The 19,065-nt window shown below is 45.5% G+C and overlaps 1 protein-coding gene and 1 long non-coding RNA gene across 6 annotated transcripts in view; one reads left to right on the forward strand and one right to left on the reverse strand.

Annotated features, from left to right (window-relative positions):
- Positions 1 to 19,065, reverse strand: part of FGF1 (fibroblast growth factor 1) — a 106,978-nt gene that overhangs the window by 81,685 nt on the left and 6,228 nt on the right. For 3 of the 5 annotated variants that reach the window (XM_061423832.1, XM_061423824.1, XM_061423833.1), the window contains exon 2: positions 15,066 to 15,220. The exons of 1 other annotated variant lie outside the window; for it this stretch is intronic. The gene's annotated coding sequence lies outside the window, so the exon portion shown is untranslated. Of the gene's footprint in view, positions 1 to 15,065; positions 15,317 to 19,065 lie in introns of all 5 variants that reach the window. One more of the 5 variants, XM_061423825.1, reaches the window with a different exon arrangement.
- LOC133251414 (uncharacterized) overlaps positions 211 to 19,065 on the forward strand; it is a 61,308-nt gene continuing 42,453 nt past the window's right edge. Inside the window, exon 1 of the long non-coding RNA XR_009737611.1 lies at positions 211 to 2,569. This is a non-coding gene — a long non-coding RNA (uncharacterized LOC133251414). The remainder of the gene's footprint in view (positions 2,570 to 19,065) is intronic.

Genomic DNA, 19,065 nt, shown 5'->3' on the forward strand with positions numbered 1-19,065 from the left:
CTCTGCAAAGCCTTCCCTAATATCTCCAGTAAAAAGAGTCCTTCCTTTGAGGACCCATGGTGCAGTGCTTTGCCTAGAAGGAATTCTTTCGTTCCTTCTAAGATTCCATCCAGTTGTTGGCTTGTCTCTCCCCTTCACTGGATTATGACATCATGAGAGCAGAAGACATATCTTGTCTTTGAACATCCTGTGGCTTGATCTCTTATGCACAGAAGGGACTCAGCCAATGCCAGCAAAACAAAGGGAGAAACGAATGTCTGAGGACAGTAGACGCTGGCTGTTCCACTTGGAAATTACAGGGCCTAGGAGCTGTTTGACTTCAGGGCTTGGCCCTGCAACTAAAATCTTGGCCCAGCATTAGGTTGCTTTACAACCAGCTGTGCTATCTGTGATCTCTAGAGTCATTTTGATATTGTGGATACATTATTACAGATACACTTAAGATTTTCCTGAACATTTCCCATATTTAGACAAAGATGGAAAAACTTGGCCTGGTCATCAGAAGTGCTTTATCACATATGTTCCCCTTGATGGCGATTTAGAGTAATCCCTACACAATTCCATGAGGATCATAAACATATTTCGAGAGCCATGAATTAGGAGGAGAAAGTTTCCCAACACTCAATTTACAGACTCAGAAAGCATCTGTTCGTTTAATCATCTGTCATCTTCAGCCCCTCTGAATAGGCTCTGACAGTATTTAGATAAAATGAATATAATGGTTTTGTGACAGCTTGTTATTTGTAAGGAAAACATGTATTCAATAAACATATTCAACAAGGTTCAGCGAGCACCTCCGATGTGCCACTCATGTGTCCTTGTTAGACAGTGTATGAGTCGGATGGATTCTTTCTGTAGACTGTGTTTTAGGGGTTAGATATTCTCTGTTTTGTTGTATAAAACTGAGAGCAATTTAGGACTGATATAGACAGTCCTGCTTTTTTTGGTTGGCTTTGTTTTTATTTTAGGATAGACAGTTACAAAACACAGCTGGCAAAATGGAAAGAAAAGCTACATTCTTCATGCAGCTGTGAACAACAGAATTTAAATATCTCTAATCCAGCAGACCTGGTTCTTGGCAAGGGAGGGAAAACGAGTACGTTGTTTTTTACTACTTTAGGCTTTCACACTCATACACACATGTGTGCACATGCATATCCAAAGAGTAAAAAGGCAGTGAAGCCGGAGGGTATGTTGAGTGCTTTTAAAATTCTTTTTCCATGGGTCTTGCAGTGTTGGCTGGGAAGGAGTTTCCCAAAGAACTAACCTCGTAAGGAAAGCCTTCCCCTGCCTTTGTAATAATAAGAATCGCTTTCTCCTGAGCATTTGTCCTGTGCTAGTCTGGTGCCTGAAGAGCATTACCTGTTTTATTATATCCTCTGAGGTGTGTGCCGTCTACACATACAAAATGAGGCTCAGAATGATGACACAGGTTGCAAAACTGGGTAGGCATGGAATTGGAATTTAAATCTAGTTGTCTGGCCACAACTGGGATTTTCCTTAACCCATCTCCACTGTGGCAGAATAGCACCAAAACATACTTGAGAGGTGAATAATGACCAGACTTGGGGAAATGGGGCACATTCCAGATGACGTCTCCCCATCTTTAAGTGATTCCAAAGGACAGATGTAAGAAATGTGGTTGGCCTGCACAAAAGAACCCTAAAAATAGGGGTCTTTATGTTTTTTCTATTTCAATATATATTGCTCTTTCCTCCTTAACAGTAATAGAGCTATGCTTAAATGTTTTTGTAGAAGGATATTCAATATGGCATTATTGATAATAGTGACAATGAACTGAATATCCAATAATAGAGGACTCATTAGATTATAGAGGAGTACACTGCCACCATTAAGAAATCTGTTTCAGAACAGTCTTGAGTGGAGGACACCCACTATGTTGCTAAATGAAAAAGTAAGTTAAAAGTCTATAAAGACAGTATGATCCCATTTTTGTTTCACACACACACAGAAAAAGACAAATAGAGACACACAAACACAAAGAGAGACACACAAACACAGGCATATATATAACACAAGAAAAGAACTGAGAAATTATCAGTATTTTAACTGATTATCTCTTGATGATGGGTAAACTTTTATTTTCTTAAATTGTATTTTCTGGTATTACTTCCATTTCCTATAATGAAATATATTACTTAATTTTCTAAGAATAATTTATTAAGTAGTGCATACTCATTAACTCAACAGCTTCATCATACAAACAGTTTTTGAGAATCCACTATGTACTAGACTCAAAACGTTAAAAAAGAAAAACAGAAATTAAAGTTACTCACACCCTTGTTCACTGGCATTTTGGATGATCTCCTTCAGCTCATTTTCTGTGCTGCATTGAAAGCATAATGGTGACCAAAGCAGACAGCTACCAAGCGCTGGGACAGTTAGGAGTCCTGCCAATGGATATTGAGCAGCCTCTGGTCCCTGATTCGGCCGCTTCTACCTCCGGACATCATTTCCCTTCCCTCTAAGTCTCAGCTCCATCATCAGTAAAAAGGATGGAGAGTGGTACCTACGTCATCAGCCTTTTGGAGGATTAACCAAGTTACAAGTAAGTGCTTTGACGGAGACAACAAATGATAGCTGTTATTACTATTACTGTGTAGAATGGCTGCGTTGCTCTTCTGTTTTCCATCTCTTTTCTTCCAAAGAGTGTAGCATAGTTGTATTGCTCTTGGAGAGAAGGACCACTTTTTAGGTCTTTTTTGAAATTTTCTTTTAATTGGAGGATAATTAGTTTACGATATTGTGATGGTTTTTGCCTTACATCAACTTGAATTGGCCACAGGTATACGTGTGTCCCCCCCAACCCAAAGCCCCCTCCCATCTCCCTCTTTTTAGGTCATTAAGGCTTAGGACTTCCCTGGTGGCTCAAACAGTACAGCGTCTGCCTACAATACGGGAGACCTGGGTTCAATCCCTGGGTTGGGAAGATCTCCTGGAGAAGGAAATGGCAACCCACTCCAGTATTCTTGCCTGGAAAAATCCCATGGACAGAGGAGCCTGGTAGACTACAGTCCATGGGGTCACAAAGAGTCGGACACGACTGAGCAACTTCACTTTCACTTTCTTTCAAGGCTTATAAAGTCACCTTTGACTTTTGTCTGTGGTCAGATCACTCAGTCCAAGCCATTTTCAGGCAAAGCTATAAAGGACAGAGGAGCTGCCATGGTTTAAAGAAAAACCAGAGTATTTTTACATCTTTCAGAAAATCTTGGGAGCCAATGTTGGGCAAAGATCTTACTTAATTGTGTTTGGAAACCTCATAAATGTGGTTCGGTATAGGCCTTATGATAGCTAAACTCTTGCTTATTCTCACCAACCCTGTGACTTCGGGCCTTGGTGTTCTGTTTTGTCTTATCAGCTCTGTTATTGTATGAGCTCTTTGGAGAGAGGATGCCTAGTAGTGGGCTAATTCCTGGAGGAGCCAGCCTGTTTCTGGTTGTGGCCCTATTTCAGCCTCCCCCATCTCCTTTCTGCATGACTCCCAGACCTCCTAACTCGGACCCCTGCCTTCCCTCCACCCATCTTAGAGTCAAATCTCCACTCAGGATCAAGTGAGGGTCTTAAAATGTCCATCATTGCATGTCACCTCTAATGCTAATCCCCCCGTTATTTTCAGTGCGTTCAGAATAAAGCCCTAGCTCTCTGCTTGACTCCAGGTTGTGCATGATCTGGTTCTTGCACACCTCTCCAGCTTCATATTGACCCATTCCTTCACTGTTTATTCTTCTTGAGGTATCCTGGCCTCTGTTGGAGTCTAGAACACACGAGTTCTTGTCCACCTTGGGGCTTTATCTCAGGTTCTTCCTTCCACGAAGAATAGTCTTCATCACTCCTCTTGGCATGCCTGGAGCCCCTTAATCCTTCTGGTCTTTGCTTCTGTGTCACCTTGGAGAGACTTTCCCTTTCTACCTAATTTGTAGCAGCATTTCTTGTTTCAGGACCTTGTTTGTTCTATTTGTAGATCTTAGCATGGTTTTTACTTAGTTCTTTTTGTTGACTTACTTGGTGTGTGTGTGGGTGTGTGGGTGTGTGGGTGTGTGGGTAGGTGTGTACATTATTTGCCATTCACCTGCTGCATTAGAATGTCAGCTCCTCAAGGGTAGGGACCATGTCTGTCTCATCCTCGTATCCTTGAGGCAGGGCCCTTCACGGAGAATGCACCCGATGTATAGGGAAGGGAGAGAGGGAGGGAGTCTCTGAAAAGTGGGATGCTTCTCCAGGCAGCCCAGTTTCCCGTGAATGTGGGCAGCGTGTGCTGCTTAGCCCTAACATTACTGTGCAAGTTTAAAAATAAAACCCCTGGGTGGAGTGAGAAACCTTTAAAGAGGATGGGGGAAAGATAATGAGAAACAGAAGCTGGCCAACACAGCAGGATGTGGGGCTGGCCAGGAAGAGAAAGGGACCCTGACTCCAAGGAAACACTGCAAGAGTCTGATGAAGGTAGTACTCCGTGTTACTAGAGGTCTTCCTCTTAGTCGACAGTGGATGAAAGACTTGAACTGTTTCAGGCTGTGCTTCCATCCCAGAGCGACATGTGTTTAGAGTCATTTTTTTTTTTAAAGAGCTATTCTCTACAGTTCCTAGAACAGAGGCCTCCACACCCCACATCTGACTGCCATGCTGTCAGAAGAAGAAGGAATAGCAGGAGGTTACAGGGAGGTGATGAAGCCTGCTTTGGCTCACTCTCCCCGTGACCTTCCCCTGGGCCCCTCCCAGCGTGGAATCTGAACCTCCCACCACAGTAGGGCCCCGGCCAGACAACCCAAGGTATAGCCACCCTCCACAGTCTTGGCTCAGTTCTGGGGATGTGCAAGGCAGGGAGGGTCAGGTCAATGGGTCGCTAGAAACAACTGGGACGTTGCCTTGGAAACCCTTTTCCCCCACTTGCACTGTGTGCCTTTGGATCCACCCTGAACCAGCTGTGTATTAAATCCTCTGGCCGCAGTGGGAGGTAGGGAGTCATGTGGAGGAAGGTCAGAGTGTGTCAGGAAGGGGTCCACCTCCTTGATGGGAGACCATCGATCTTTGGGCCTTAGTGAGAGGTCTGACGACCCAGGAGAGCCATGGGCTGAAAATCCATACTCCGGGCCTGGTCTCTGTGGTGCAAGAATGGGCTGGGTTGAGTGTGGGGGCTGCCAGCATCCCCTCCTCCAGACTGTGGCCTGGACCCCTTCCCGTAATCCATCTCTCTCTGGTGCTCCAGAAGCCAAGTGATGTGCTCATGGTCACCTAGTGCAAGGGAGTGTTTGCAGACCTCTACAGCACTGTTCACCAGTGGGTTTTTCCATAATCCCTGCTCTGTGGTGGTCAGAAGGGCCATGAAGGAAATCAGCGACTATAGAGGGAGATAGCTGGAGCTTTCCATGCCCCTTCATAACTTCTGCTCCCCCTTCTAGAGATGAACTCTTGTAAAGAAGGAAACCAAAGCACAGAGAGGACTGGTTCTTACCCACAGTCACTCAGGAGGGCAAGATGGGGCATTGAGCAGCCTGGGTGCAAGATAATTGTGCAGTTCACAGCCTACAGCAGGCCATGCTGTTCACTCTGCGTTTAGTATTCAAATGTGTTAAACTCAAAGCCCAGGGTCAGGGGACATAGAGGAAAAGTTTGAAAGCACCCGAGCACCAAGGAACCACATGTACCCTGGAGGGGTGGGGATCCCACAGCCTTTTGGGAAATGGTGCTAAAGGAGCCTTGCTAAAGTTGAAGCTTCTTTGTTTGTTGCAAACTCCTACAGCTTAAAACTGCTGAACAGGAGGCTTGTCTGCTCCATGCTTAAACTCTTCAAAGGAGCTATTGCTTTCTTGGCTAGTTCTAGGTTCCTGACGTGTGAATTTTAAGTGCTGAAAGAGCACAGGGTGATCATTGTCCCTTGGAACAAAGAAGACTGACGGGGGAATAGCAGGTGACCTTCATGTTCCCAGATCATTTTTTTAGTTCAAATACATTCTCAGGTTTCCTGCAAACCTTAGCCAGACTGCAAAGTGTTGGTAGCAATAATAATTAATATTTTATTGATCAAATGCTGTGTGCTCTGCATTATGTACTGAAACATTTTTGTCTCACTGACATCTTAAATCACCTCTGTGAGGGAGTAACAGCTAATGCTGATAATAAAACACACTTTCTCAGACTTCACCTGTATAAATTCACAGAGTCCCATCAACAACCCTCGGGTGTGTGTGCTGTTATCATGTCTCTGTTTCAGAAGTGGAAAGGTTACAGAATTGGGCCAAGGCCTTACAGCTCTTGTGTGTCAGAACCAGAATTCATACCCAAGCAGTCCTGCCTGCCCCAACTGGTATACTCCTATCCTCAGGCCCTGCAGACTGTCACTATGGAATAAGAAAAGGATGATGAGAGAGATGGGCCAGAAGTGGAGGCATCAGGAGAGCTCTTGGTCTACCACATCAGCTCCCTTTCCAATGAACTTAGGACACTGCCTCCCGAGTCTTCAGCGGAGACATCCCAGCACCAGCCCTGGAAAATGGCAGCTCATTCTGTGTGGCCAACCAAGCGGGGATTTTACCCTTGGGAGGAAACGATCCTGAGGCTAACTTGCATCTCTGTCCCAGAAACATCCCCATTAGCATTTCAAACATGAAAAACCAGTAGAGGCTTAAGGAAGAACATTTTGCTCCTTTAACCTAACCACCACCTTAGCACTGAAGACAAAGGAGCCAGGGCCACGCCAGCCTTGAACTCTGAACCAGGGACATGCTCTCCCGGGGCTGCAGCTTGCCGTGTAGACTCCAGGGAGTGACTCTGCAGTGGTCATTCCCAGCTTTCCTCCAATTGCCACTTCAAAATTCTCACATAGATTCTGAGGAAGAACAAGCACAGCCTAGTTTTCGAACAGCTCTCTGTGTCCCCGATTGGTACTGAAGCAGCACTTTGTGCCCATTGATTAATCAGTGCAGACACTGCTTCCACCCCCATGGACCTGGTAGCCAAGGTGGGGGTGAGTGGCTTTGTCCACTCCTCCCTGAGTGCAAGGGCAGGAATGTGCTGGATCAATGTCACCCTTCTGGGTGCCTGACCTCACTTGTTTGCCTTTGATGCCCATCAGCCAAAAGGTGTTATTCATCTCTGAGCATGAATAACACAAACAGGCTGAATTTTTCTAGGCTTCCAAAGTGAGTTCTCTGAAGAGACGAGATTATGCACCCTAGGCCAGAGCAGCTGATGCAGAGCATGGGGTTCTGGGGGCTGTGAGGGGCCTGCTCACCCAAGCCAGGGTCTGAGGCCCCGAAGCACACTTGGCAGCACTGCTTTTCTAGAGCTGTGAGGAGTGACAGAGGCCGGGAGGTCCCACTGCTGCCCTTGGTTTTGGCTTTTCCACTCCTAGGATTGAACCAGTTGCTCATTTATTGAGCACTTACTATGTGGGTCAGTTCTGTTCTAGGCACTGGGGATACAGCAGGGAAAAAGAGAGACAAGGCCTACCCTCCTGAAGCTTATCTTCTAGGGGGAAGGATGAATCAAAGCAAACTTAAAAAAAAAATTGACAAGATGATACAGACTGGGCTCAGTGCCATGAAGGAAATAGAGATAGAATAGGGAGTAACAGGAGAAAAAGCCACTTTGAGGAGTTGACCAGAGAGATGAGGCCTGAAGGACAAAGAGGTCTCCTATGTAAAGAACAGCAGGGAAAGTACTCCAGGCAGATGGAACAGCAATTGCAAAGTCCCAGAGTCAAGAAAGGGTGTGGAATGGCTGAGGCATGGAAGAGAGGCCAGTGGGGCTAGAGCTTGTGGGGGATATGAGAGGAGTGGGAGGATCTTGTCCCCGTGAGACCCCCCAGCTGCTGTCACCCTCCTGAAAGTCTCCTCTCTTCTCCACAGTGGACTCCACTTGCCCCAGGGACTCATCCTTGCTAAGCCAACTCTAGCTCCTCTGCTGGAAGGAAAAGGAAGGGAATTCCTTTGTGACTGTCAGGACATATGGCAAAGGCATGGTGTTCAATTTGACATCAGGACTCACTCATGGTTTATGTCAACAGTGGCTGGCGTCGATGAGAAGTTTCCGAATGATGGGAATGGTGTGTGTGTGTGTCTGGTAGGGAAGACACCTAAGAGGGCTACAAACTCCAAGCTGGAATCCCATTGCCGCAGACCTATCTTTCTGCTTCTCATGTGAAATCCTGAATAAGGCACATTTTGGCTTTAAGTCCTTTGTACTCCTTCTTTATATTCTCCGCCTATTGTCATACCCGTGTCTGCCCACTTCCACCCTTTGCCACAAGGGTTCTGCCTGGGTTTCTTGCCCCCACTTCTTGCCTCTTTACGACTTGAATCTCAACTGTTCTCCACAGCCCTGCTGAATGAGCCTGCTGACTGCTGACCTGTTCCTGTAGCTTCAGGATAGATTCTGCAGGCAAAGGAGAGGTTACATTCATGAGACCTCTGTGTGTCCTTCAAGTGATGCCAGAGAAGGTCGGGCTTGGCTGCCTGGTCAACCCCAGTCTGAGCCTGGCCTGGCTCCCAAGGTCTTGAATTAACCTCATCAGTGGGAGACAATGGTCCCTATTTAGACTCTAAAATGCTGCACTCAGTATGTCAGCAAATTTGCAAAACTCAGCAGTGGCCATAGGACTGAAAAAGGTCAGTATTCATTCCAATCCCAAAGAGGGGCAATGCCAAAGAATGTTCAAACTACCGCACAGTTGTGCTCATTTCACATGCTAGTAAGGTTATGCTCGAAATCCTTCAAGCTAGGCTTCAGCAGGATGTGAACCAAGAACCTCCAGATGTACAGGCTGGATTTCAAAGAGGCGGAGGAACCAGAGATCAAATTGCCAACATGCATTGGATCATGGAAAAAGCAAGGAAGTTCCAGAAAAACATCTACTTCTGCTTCATTGACTATGCTAAAGCCTTTGACTGTGTGGATCACAACACACTGGAAAATTCTTAAAGAGATGGGAATACCAGACTACTTTATCTGTCTCCTGAGAAGCATGTATGCAAGTCAAGAAGCAGCAGTTAGAACCCGACATGAAACAATAGACTGGTTCCAAATTGGGAAAGGAATACGACAAGGCTGTATATTGTTACCCTGCTTATTTAACATCTGTGCAGAGTACATCATGTGAAATGCTGGGCTGCATGAATCACAAGGTGGAATCAAGATTGCTGGGAGAAATATAACAACCTCAGATATGCAGATGATAACCACTGTAATGGCAGAAAGCCAAGAGGAACTAAAGCCTCTTCATGAGGGTAAAAGAGGAGAGTGAAAAAGACTGTTACAGAGACTGGGAGGCTTAAACAACAGAAATTTCTTGTCTCACAGTTCTGAAGGCCAGAAGTCCAAATTCAAGGTATTCACAGGGTTGGTTCCTCCTGAGCGCTGTGAGGAAAGGATGTGCTCCAGGCCTTTCTTCTTGACACGCAGATGGCTGTCTTCTCCTGTGTCTTGTCATGTCCTTTCCCCCGTGTGTGTCACTATGGCTTAATTTCCCCTTTTTAAAAGGAGACCAGTCATACTGGATTAGGATCCACCCTAATGACCTCATTTAAACTTGATGACCTCTGTCAAGACACTGTCTCCAAATAAGGTCACATTCTGAAATACTGGGGGTTAGGACTTGCACCTACATGTGTGAGGGGGGACACAGTTCAGCCCATAACTACTACCTTCCAGCTACCCTTTGCCCCCACCCTTTTTGGTTCATTGAATGAGATAAAAATAGGGAACAACAAGGATACATCATCTGAAGAAATTATGTGGGAGTCTCAGGATGGGGGAGGACAAGATAGGAATATGAAGAGGAGAAAGACACTGAAGGGTGAGAAAAGAGGGTTGAACTGACAAAGAGCCAAAACTACCCTCACGTATCTGTGAGGAGCTCCATGGCTATGCTATGGAAACCTGTGGGGCCTGGGTTCCTATCTGAGATCTGCCACATACCAGCAGTGAGGTCTTTACCCTCGCTTGTGAAATGTGATAACAATAGTACCTAACTTATGGGATGGTTGTGAAGGGCTTAGCACTGTGCCCAGCACCTGATGGGCTGCTACTGTTGTTCCCACAGTGTAGGTTTAGCCTAAGTAAAACGGTGGTTCAGGAAGAAGGCCAAGTCAAAAAAGAGGCTAATCGCCACTGATTCAGGCCACACAACTCTGTTCTCATTAAAAGCAATGAAGACAGGGAACCAGAGCAACTGAAGCAGCCCTGGGCTTCTTCAGCTGTGACCTGTCGACTGGAGGCATCAGAACCAGCTGGGCCCTACCCAGGAAATGCAGAATCCTGGGCCCTTGTGAACCCAGCTACGTCAGTACTTGTGTGGGTAGTTCCCAGGAACCTGATGTTTTGACATTTTTTAATTAATTTTCGGCTGCTCCGTGTCTTTGTTGCTTGCATGGGCTTTCTCTAGTTACCGGGAGCGAGGGCTACTCCTCCTTGTGGAGTGTAGGCTTCTCGCTGAGTGTCTCCTCTGGTTGCAGATCACAGGCTCTGGGTGCATGAGCTTCAGTGGTTGTCGTGCACAGACTCAGTAGTGTGGCTCACGGGCTTGGGTGCTCCACAGCCTGTGGCATCTCCCTGGGGCAGGGATCGAACCCACGTTTCCTGCGTTGGCAGGTGAATTCTTATCTGCTGCCCCACCAGAGAAGTCCAACATGTTTTATTATTATTATTAATTAACTTATTTTTTGAATATAGTTGATTTTATCATGTGTTAATTTCTTCTGTACAGCAGAATGATTCAGTTACATGTATATATACATTTTTAAAGTATTCTCTTCCATTATGGCTTATCACAGGGCATTGAATATACTTCCCTGTGCTATATATATAGATATAGTAGGACCTTGTTGTTTATCCATTCTATATATAATAGTTGGCATTTGCTAGTCCCAAACTCCCATTCCATTCCTCCTCCCCCTTCCCTTTCAGTTCAGTTCAGTTGCTCAGTCGTGTCCAACTCTTTGCGACCCCATGGACTGCAGCACACCAGGCCTCCCTGTCCATCACCAACTTCCAGAGTTTACTCAAACTCATGTCCATTGAGTCAGTGATGCCATCCAACCATCTCATCCTCTGTCGTCCCCTTCTCCTCCTGCCCTCAATCTTTCCCAGCATCAGGGTCTTTTCCAATGAGTCAGTTCTTCACATCAGGTGGCCAAAGTATTGGAGTTTCAGCTTCAACATTAGTCCTTCCAATGAATATTCAGGACTTATTTCCCTTAGGATGGACTGGTTGGATCTCCTTGCAGTCCACAGGACTCTCAAGAGTCTTCTCCAACACCTCTGTTCCAAAAAAATCAATTCTTCTGTGTTCAGCTTCCCTTTAGCAACCAAAAATCTGTTCTCTCTGAATCTGGTGTTTTAAACAAGCTCCCATGTGATGCTTATGCACATTAAAGTTTGAAAATGCCTGGGCCAGACCACAGGTTCTGGAGCAGCAAGGGTGAGTCTTGTCCATCAGTAATCCCCACATCTACACAGCTCTGGTACAAGGTAGGCATACCTTCCCATCACCAGCATTCCTTAGGTAAAGTCAGAGAGGTGGGCTTGAGCAACTATGCATAAAACAAATCTCTGTGTCATGTTTTGAACATTCAATTTAGAGAGATTACATTAGCAAATCAAGCCTTTTGCATCACTATAAACTTCACTGTGCCCAGATGCTAAGTTCTTTATTGCTCATTCCTTCTCTCTCCATGGCTGGAGTCACCTAGTCTTGACCTTCGGCTTAGCTCAAGATGACCTCTGACCTTAGGCTGGAGGTTTGTCAAGAGCCATGGCCCAGCACCCTTGCTGTGTCCTCGTCTCTGTTGTTAGGCACCATTTTCTCTCTTGTTGGTACCATCCTCTTGCAGGAAAGCCTGTGGCCCACCTTGTCCCCCAGGGCCTGCGTTCATGTCTTGTTCCTAAACACCCAGTCCCAAGGTCATGAGTCCTCAAGGCTGAGATTCTGTCTCCAGTCCAATCCAGGGTCTTGCCATATCTTGACAGAGTTTCCAAATCCTGGCCTACTTTCTAGGGCCTTCAAGAATCATCTTTTCCTGAAGTCCATCTGTCACCAAACTCTACCTGCCTCTCAGAACACCTCCAGTGATCCCCCTAACTGTAGATGACACGCCAGCTAGGAGCACAGCCTAAGTATAAGTTCGGCTCTGCCACTTTTTAACTGTGTGACCGTAGGCGAATGGCCAAACCCACCAAGCTCAATTCTGCGGCCATGAGAGCCCCACTTCACGGAGTTGTTACTAGAATCTGGCGAGGTCACATACAGAGTCAAGAATGGTGCCTGGCTCATGTAAAGGCTTAAGAAATGCTGGCCACCAGCACAGAAGCTCCTCTATTCTTTTTTTTTTTTTTTTAATTTCAATTGGAGGCTAATTACTTTACAATATTATAGTGGTTTTGCCATACATTGACATGAATCAGCCATGGGTTTACAAGTGTTCCACTTCCTGAAACCTCCTCCCACCTTCCTCCCCATCCCATCCCTCTGGGTCATCCCAGTGTACCAGCCCTGAGTACCCTGTCTCATGCACTGAACCTGGACTGGCGATCTGGTTCACATATGATAATATACATGTTTCAGTGCTATTCTTTCTATTCTAAAAGCTCAGAAATGTAAGCAAAACACCACACCAAGCAAAAGCATCTCTGTTTCCCAAAAGGTGGCACTGGTGGTCACACAGAGAGTCACTTGGACCTTGGAACAAAGGGACTTATGAGCAGCCTTTTCAGAACTCACCTTTCAATAATGATAATAACAACAACAACAGATACTTAAATTTTGCTCACTATAAACCAGCCACTGAGCTAAGAGCATTTACTCATTTGAGCCTTTCAATTATAAGGCTAGTACTTTATTGCCCCATTTTATAGATGAGAAGACTAAGGCACAAGGTCACAGGACTAGTAAGTGTCAGAGTCTGAATTTGAACCCTGGCTTCTTCCTACCTGCAGAGTCTGTTCTTAGCTTCTGTTCTGCTGGCCTCTCTTAAGTGGTAACATTTAGGAATCAAGGTAATTGCCCTCCTCCTCTTCCCTCTTCTCCTGCTGTAGGCCAGATGCTTGTCCTTGTTCCTGTGGACTCCTTTACCTCCCAGCTGAGTTGGACATCCTGTCAGCCCAGGTTCATTCGCCCTTACCTGCCCACCCAGTTAAGCCCCCGCCTTTCTCTATGGTTGGCTAGGCTGGATCCAGTCCCATGGGACACCTTGCCACAGTATTTGATGGACTTGATGAGTGATACTTTTCTTAAGGAAAAATAGTCATTCACCTGTACTTTATATGTCATGGATAGTTGTTAGATTTACCTGAAACAGGGTATGTCTGTAGCCCGAATGGCTGCAGATTATCTTTCCAGGAGCTTAAATCAAGGAGTATTTCATTAGCCAAGCACTGCCTATTTGATGACGTGGAAGGGGTGTGCCTTCCCCTCCGTATAGTCCCTGACTGCTGGAAGCTGGCGCAGTGGGTAGCAGCTCCACGATCCTTAACCGTTTATTCAGGATGCACAGGATGCACATCAGCAGAATGAGCAAACACATCTCTGTCTCGGCATCAGACATCCCTTCTCTGGGTGTAGATGGAGCGTATAGGTGTCTGTCCACTGTCACCATGGAAATTCATCATCAGAGTTTGTGCTGCCTGCCTGTGAAATCAAGCCACTTAATCAACTGGATACTTCCTCCTCGAATCCTTTTTGGAAGCTGGCCAGGCGTATATACATATGTGCACACCAGGTCTGGGAGGAAGTTTATAAGTAACTCAGTGTCTTCTTCCTTAGTTCTTTTGTGTTAACTTTGCTTTTGATATAATAATACATTTGCAAATCCTTTTCTTCATGCTAAAAAGGCAGCATCAATAGAAAACAGTTTCCCTGAGTCTACCCATTGCCCTTGGCAGCAGATCTGGCAAATTTGCCTTCAGATACATGATCTCAAAAGGGGAATTTCCTTCAGAGCCCTCAATGACCAACACAAAGAAAACAAAGGAAGTTTGTGACTGTGAATCACAGTCTCCACCAAAATCCACACTCATTCACCCAGACAGCCACTTTGCTAGACACCACTCAGCTTAGCTGGTTTCTCCCTAACCCTTTGCCACCACTGGGCTGGGTCACCCTCAGTCAGAACCCGGATGCTTGTGTCCACCCACCGGTGTTCGTGGAGCTAAGTCATGAACAATTGTATCCTTAGAGCAAGTGAAAGAGAGAGTACTAGTCACCACAGCAGGAAGGTGGGGGTGGATTTAAACAACTGGAGAGAGCACAGAGCGAGCTCTTGCACCTGATAGATAGGTGTGTGCCCTCTTGAAAAAAGGGTCCTTGATTTTTTAAGGATTTTTCGAATGTTCTATCTAGAAGCCTTGCATACTTTCAGCATGTAATGGTGATGTGGGTGTGGATAGCATCAGTGCCAGAGAATGTGCCCAGTGGCTAGCCATTCCCGTTCCCTCTCTGCCGGTGCCTATCTGGAGGGGCACTGAGATGACAGTGTGATTTTCAGAGAGGATTAGAAGGATGGTAGGAAGTAATCCAGGTGACCAGTGGGGCCATTGGAATCCCACCCTCTCAAGCATACTCAGTTAATTGCATATTTCAGCCTAATATTTATATCAAAATGTTGACTAATTCTAAGGTGCCCACCCAGTAGACAGGGTTGCTAAGACGGCTGAATTTCCAGGCTACTTAAGAGGGTGAATGTGACAAGCAAAATAATGCTAGCCATGCTCAGTATGGCCACAGAGTCCTGCCAAACCACAAAGGTTTTAGTGAATGAGAGCCTTCTGCTCCCTCTGGTCCTCATGGCCGGCAGTGGGGGATGAAGACACAGGAGGAAGCACGCTGCATGACTATTCTCACAGGCTCTGCACTCCAGGTACTATTTTTTACATGTCTGTGATATTAGCCAGCCTTTCTTTTTTTTCCCAAGAAGCCTTATACTTGCACTCAGACAGACAGACAGACACACACACACACACACACACACACTGTCTCTCTCTCTCTCTCTACCTCAGCACTGGATGTATATAACCTGCTTTCTGCTCCCAAGAGTAGAAACCCTGATTCCTACCTGAACAGCTTGCAGGCTGAGGGCTTTTCCTCTCCAGTCGAAGGGAAAGAGGATCCTCTCAGTCTCATCCGCCCTGCGTTGTCACTGTCAGTGTGCTGCGACTGCTTCTCCAGCAGCCCCAAGCTGGCTCTCTGCACCTCCCGGTGACTGCAGCTCTGTGTGGGGAGAGGGGACGGGCCGTGGCATGTACATCAGGTTGCTGGTCCGCCTCCAAACACCGTACTCCAGAGCCGGCTCCCAGTCCTGCAGGGCTGTGTGGGAAGCAGGGAGGCAGGCAGGGGGCTGAGCGTGCAGCCTGTAGGTCTCTCTCCAGCCCCGTTTTGATCGGCAGAGGGGACCAGCCTTTAGACAGCTGCCTGCACCGACCCTGCCCACAGGGGTGCACACGGAGTACCCCTAGCCTTGGGCAACCAACAGCAGGCCCAGGGACACAGAGCTCATGGCCAGCGGGGAAGGGAGAAAGAGACAGCAGACAGCGGCGGCAGCTCTCCTGGGTGTTATTTTAACGTGGTTTGTCTTGGGGCAAATGGCTGCACTGAATGGACTACTAGCCCGTCTGGGCAGATTCCTGTTTATTTTGAGGCCTCAGTTGGCAGGGAAACAGCAGGTCATGGCTCAGAGACACTCCTCTGCAATCAGAAGACTGCTGGATGAAAAGGAATCCTTTTCTGTTCTGACTTCTGGCCTCTCTGCACAGGGTGTAGATGTCTGTCTGTCTGTCTGTCCCTGTTTTGCAAAGCCACTCGAGGCAATGGCCATGCAGTTTAGAGCTGGGGAGGGGCTGCAGAGAGAATATTTCTGCCCTTTCTCACCAGTAGTCAAACCTGTCCCTGCTGAACTAAGCAAATCATCAGGTGGGGTTTCTTCAGTGGACCACGGGCATCATCTTTGCGCCCCTGGCCAGGATGGGGTAAGGAAGAGGGGAAGCTGCTTGTATGAATGACTTTTGGCTACAACATGAGGAATGAACCTGGATTGAAAGGCTATGGATCAGGAGGTATCTCTGAAGAGACCAAATGGAAACATGATTAATAGTTTCCTAGAATTGACAAAGAGTCCTGTTCCTGATGCAGGCATTTGAGCCTGGGAGGTGTCACTGAGAGAGAGTGTGTGTATGTGCGTACATGCATACAAGCCTGCCCACCTGGTGATTCAGATAGGAGGTACAAATTGACCTGTTGGAACTAGAAATATATTCGCTGGTTTCTCCCTCCTCTGGGAAGGTGGAGATGGAAAACTGTTCTCCAAAGTCATCAGGGAAACTTCATGTGCCTCTGAAGGAAGGAGCTCAGAAAAGCTCACCTCCTGCGACAAAGAATTAGAAGCACAGACAAGCATAACTCTGATAATGGATGAAGCACAGCTCTGCTAAAAGGAACTTGAGAGGTACAGGAATAATTGATTTTTCTAAACTTTATTAACAGGAACGTCAGTGAACTGTCAAAGGTCCTTTTGACAAAATTTAAAATTTGCTTTAAAAAAAATAGTAATCTTCTTAAGCATCTGCACAATTCTGAAGGACCTTCTAGATCATAGATGAAGGAATGATAGGAGGTAAAGTTAGGAAGCACCCTAAATCTTCCCTGCAAGCTGCTGTGATTATGGTGACAATCAAATGTGCCCAAATGTGTGACAACACCTCAAACACCAGTAAGTGTGTGAATGCAAGTGTAAGTCATTATTTTAGTGCTGTTTCTTCATTACATCTAGTCATCAAATGCTATTAAGGAAAAAAAGCCAAAAAACCACAGAGTTCCTAGGCAGACATAGGCAAGTGCAATCCCTAGCTACTGATGTAAACCCATTAACTTACTACTCTCAGGTGTCGTTTGGCAGTGTTCCTGTCCAAATACTGGGAAATCATGATTTCTCAGTTCCTTAAAGTGCTTAACGTAATTCTCCTCAATACTGAATTTTTAATGTTTTAATTTAACATCTCTCAAGTTCCATATTTGTTTCAATTTCCATGTCAAGTGTATAGATTTATCTTTAAAAAAATTTATTATAGTTTATTTACAATATTGTGTTAATTTCTGCTGTACAACAGTGATTCCGTTTTATATACATATATATACACACACATACACACATATCCTTTTTCATATTCCTTTCATTATGGTTTATCACAGGATATTGAATATAGTTCCCTGTGCCATACAATAGGACTTGTTGTTTATCCATTCTGTATACAATAGTTTGCATCTGCTACAACTCCAGCCTCCCACTGCATCCCTCTCCCTCCTCCCCTTCCCCACAGCAACCACAAGCCTGTTCTCTGCCTGTGAGTCTGTTTCTGTTTCATAGGTAGGTTCCTTTGTGCCGTATTTTAGATTCCACATGTAAGTGGTATATGGTGTTTGTCTTTCTCCTTCTGATTGAGTCTACTTAGAATGATAATTTCTAGTTCCATCCATGTTGCTGCTTATGGCATTATTTCATTCCTTTTTGTGTCTTCATAGTATTCCATTGTGTATATATATCATACCTAGATTTATCTTTTAAATAATATATATTCAGATGCATGGAATCATGAGGTATGAAATGTTGGCCCTTCTGTTATTTAGCGTGGTAAAGAATGGGAGGTTTTCTAGTTTAAAAGTCTGGCCTCAGAACAGCCAGCCCCCTAGCTCTGGGCTAGGAAATAGTCCATGGAAATAATAGCTGTCAAAGCCTCTTGATAAGCATTCACAAGCCACTAGATCCTGTAGAGAGTAAGTAACAGAAACCATAGTGTCCTTCAAAGCTCTGAGGCCACTTTCAATGCCATTAAAACCATTTAAGGTTGTGAAGTAATTAAAACTTCACATGTGCACTTACTAGCACTACAGAGGGTAGGTCTGAGAAAACAAGAAAATGACAGATTTGGAGGACCAACAAAAATCCAAGTAGAAGGCTGGTAGGTTTATCCACAGAGGTGTGGCCTTGGCCAGAATCAGCCCTGTCTATAATGTTGTGGCTGGTACTGGAGCTGAGATTTTTCCTTCCCTGACCTGAGAGATTGACTTACTACCAAGCACTTCAGCAGTTGCTATTACAGAAAGTGGTTCTAAACCTCTTATAAGAGCTTTAGAAGGACAGGAAAAGTAAAATGTGGCATTTCTATAATTTTTTCTTATTCTGTGTTCAGTGCCTCTGAAAATCAGACATAAAACTATCACTTTTTAACTGCACCAACATGAGAGGAATCAGAGCATGATAGATTCAACAGGACTCCAAATGTCCACAGGAAATAAATTTTCTTTCTCTCCCGTCATAACACATAAGCCCTGGCTTCTTGTCTCTGAGTCTTGAGGCTGATGTTCAATATTTGCTTTAAAGTTTCCCTGTCATTCATCCTGTTTACATAAACAATGCAGTTATATGAAACGCATACCGGACACTGTATTTTCTTTCTAATCTCGTTTGACCTTGTTTGGACTCAAAAAATCCTAATCAGCTGACAGGAGAAATCAGATGCTGCCTGCCTGTCTCTCTCCCCACAGCAAAGTATTTCCTTCTGTTTATGCTCAATCATGCAATTAAATGAAGGGCACGCTGGCCTCCTGGTGAACCAGTGCCGAGATGACGGAGGGAAGCAATTTGACAAACAGGCCACAGGGAAACACAGCAGACCTTCACAGGAAATTGTATTAGCTGCCCAAGGAGACCCAACAGACACAAACACGACCAGAGCTACAGGACGGAAGCGGGGTCCAGAGGTTCTCCAGTGGGAAGGTGCCTTGCTCAAATCTCAGTGTGACCCAAGAGCAGGAACTAGGCCCTGTTTGTCGGCCTGGCTCTCAGCGACTACAGGAGAGGATGCTTGGAGAGGGTCACACCCATGAGAAGCAGGCTTTCTTTTTCTGATACTGGTACCCATTGCCTAGTCAATGTTTTCCTCGATCTCAGCTTTTCAATTTTACTTTAAAATATTTTATCTTTAAATAAAAGGAATGCTTTGTGTATATATAAAAAATGTACAGTATACAGAGAGGCACAAAATGACCCTCACTAACCCCCT

Source organism: Bos javanicus, chromosome 7, assembly GCF_032452875.1.
Source record: "Bos javanicus breed banteng chromosome 7, ARS-OSU_banteng_1.0, whole genome shotgun sequence".
Classification (NCBI taxonomy): Eukaryota; Metazoa; Chordata; class Mammalia; order Artiodactyla; family Bovidae; genus Bos; species Bos javanicus.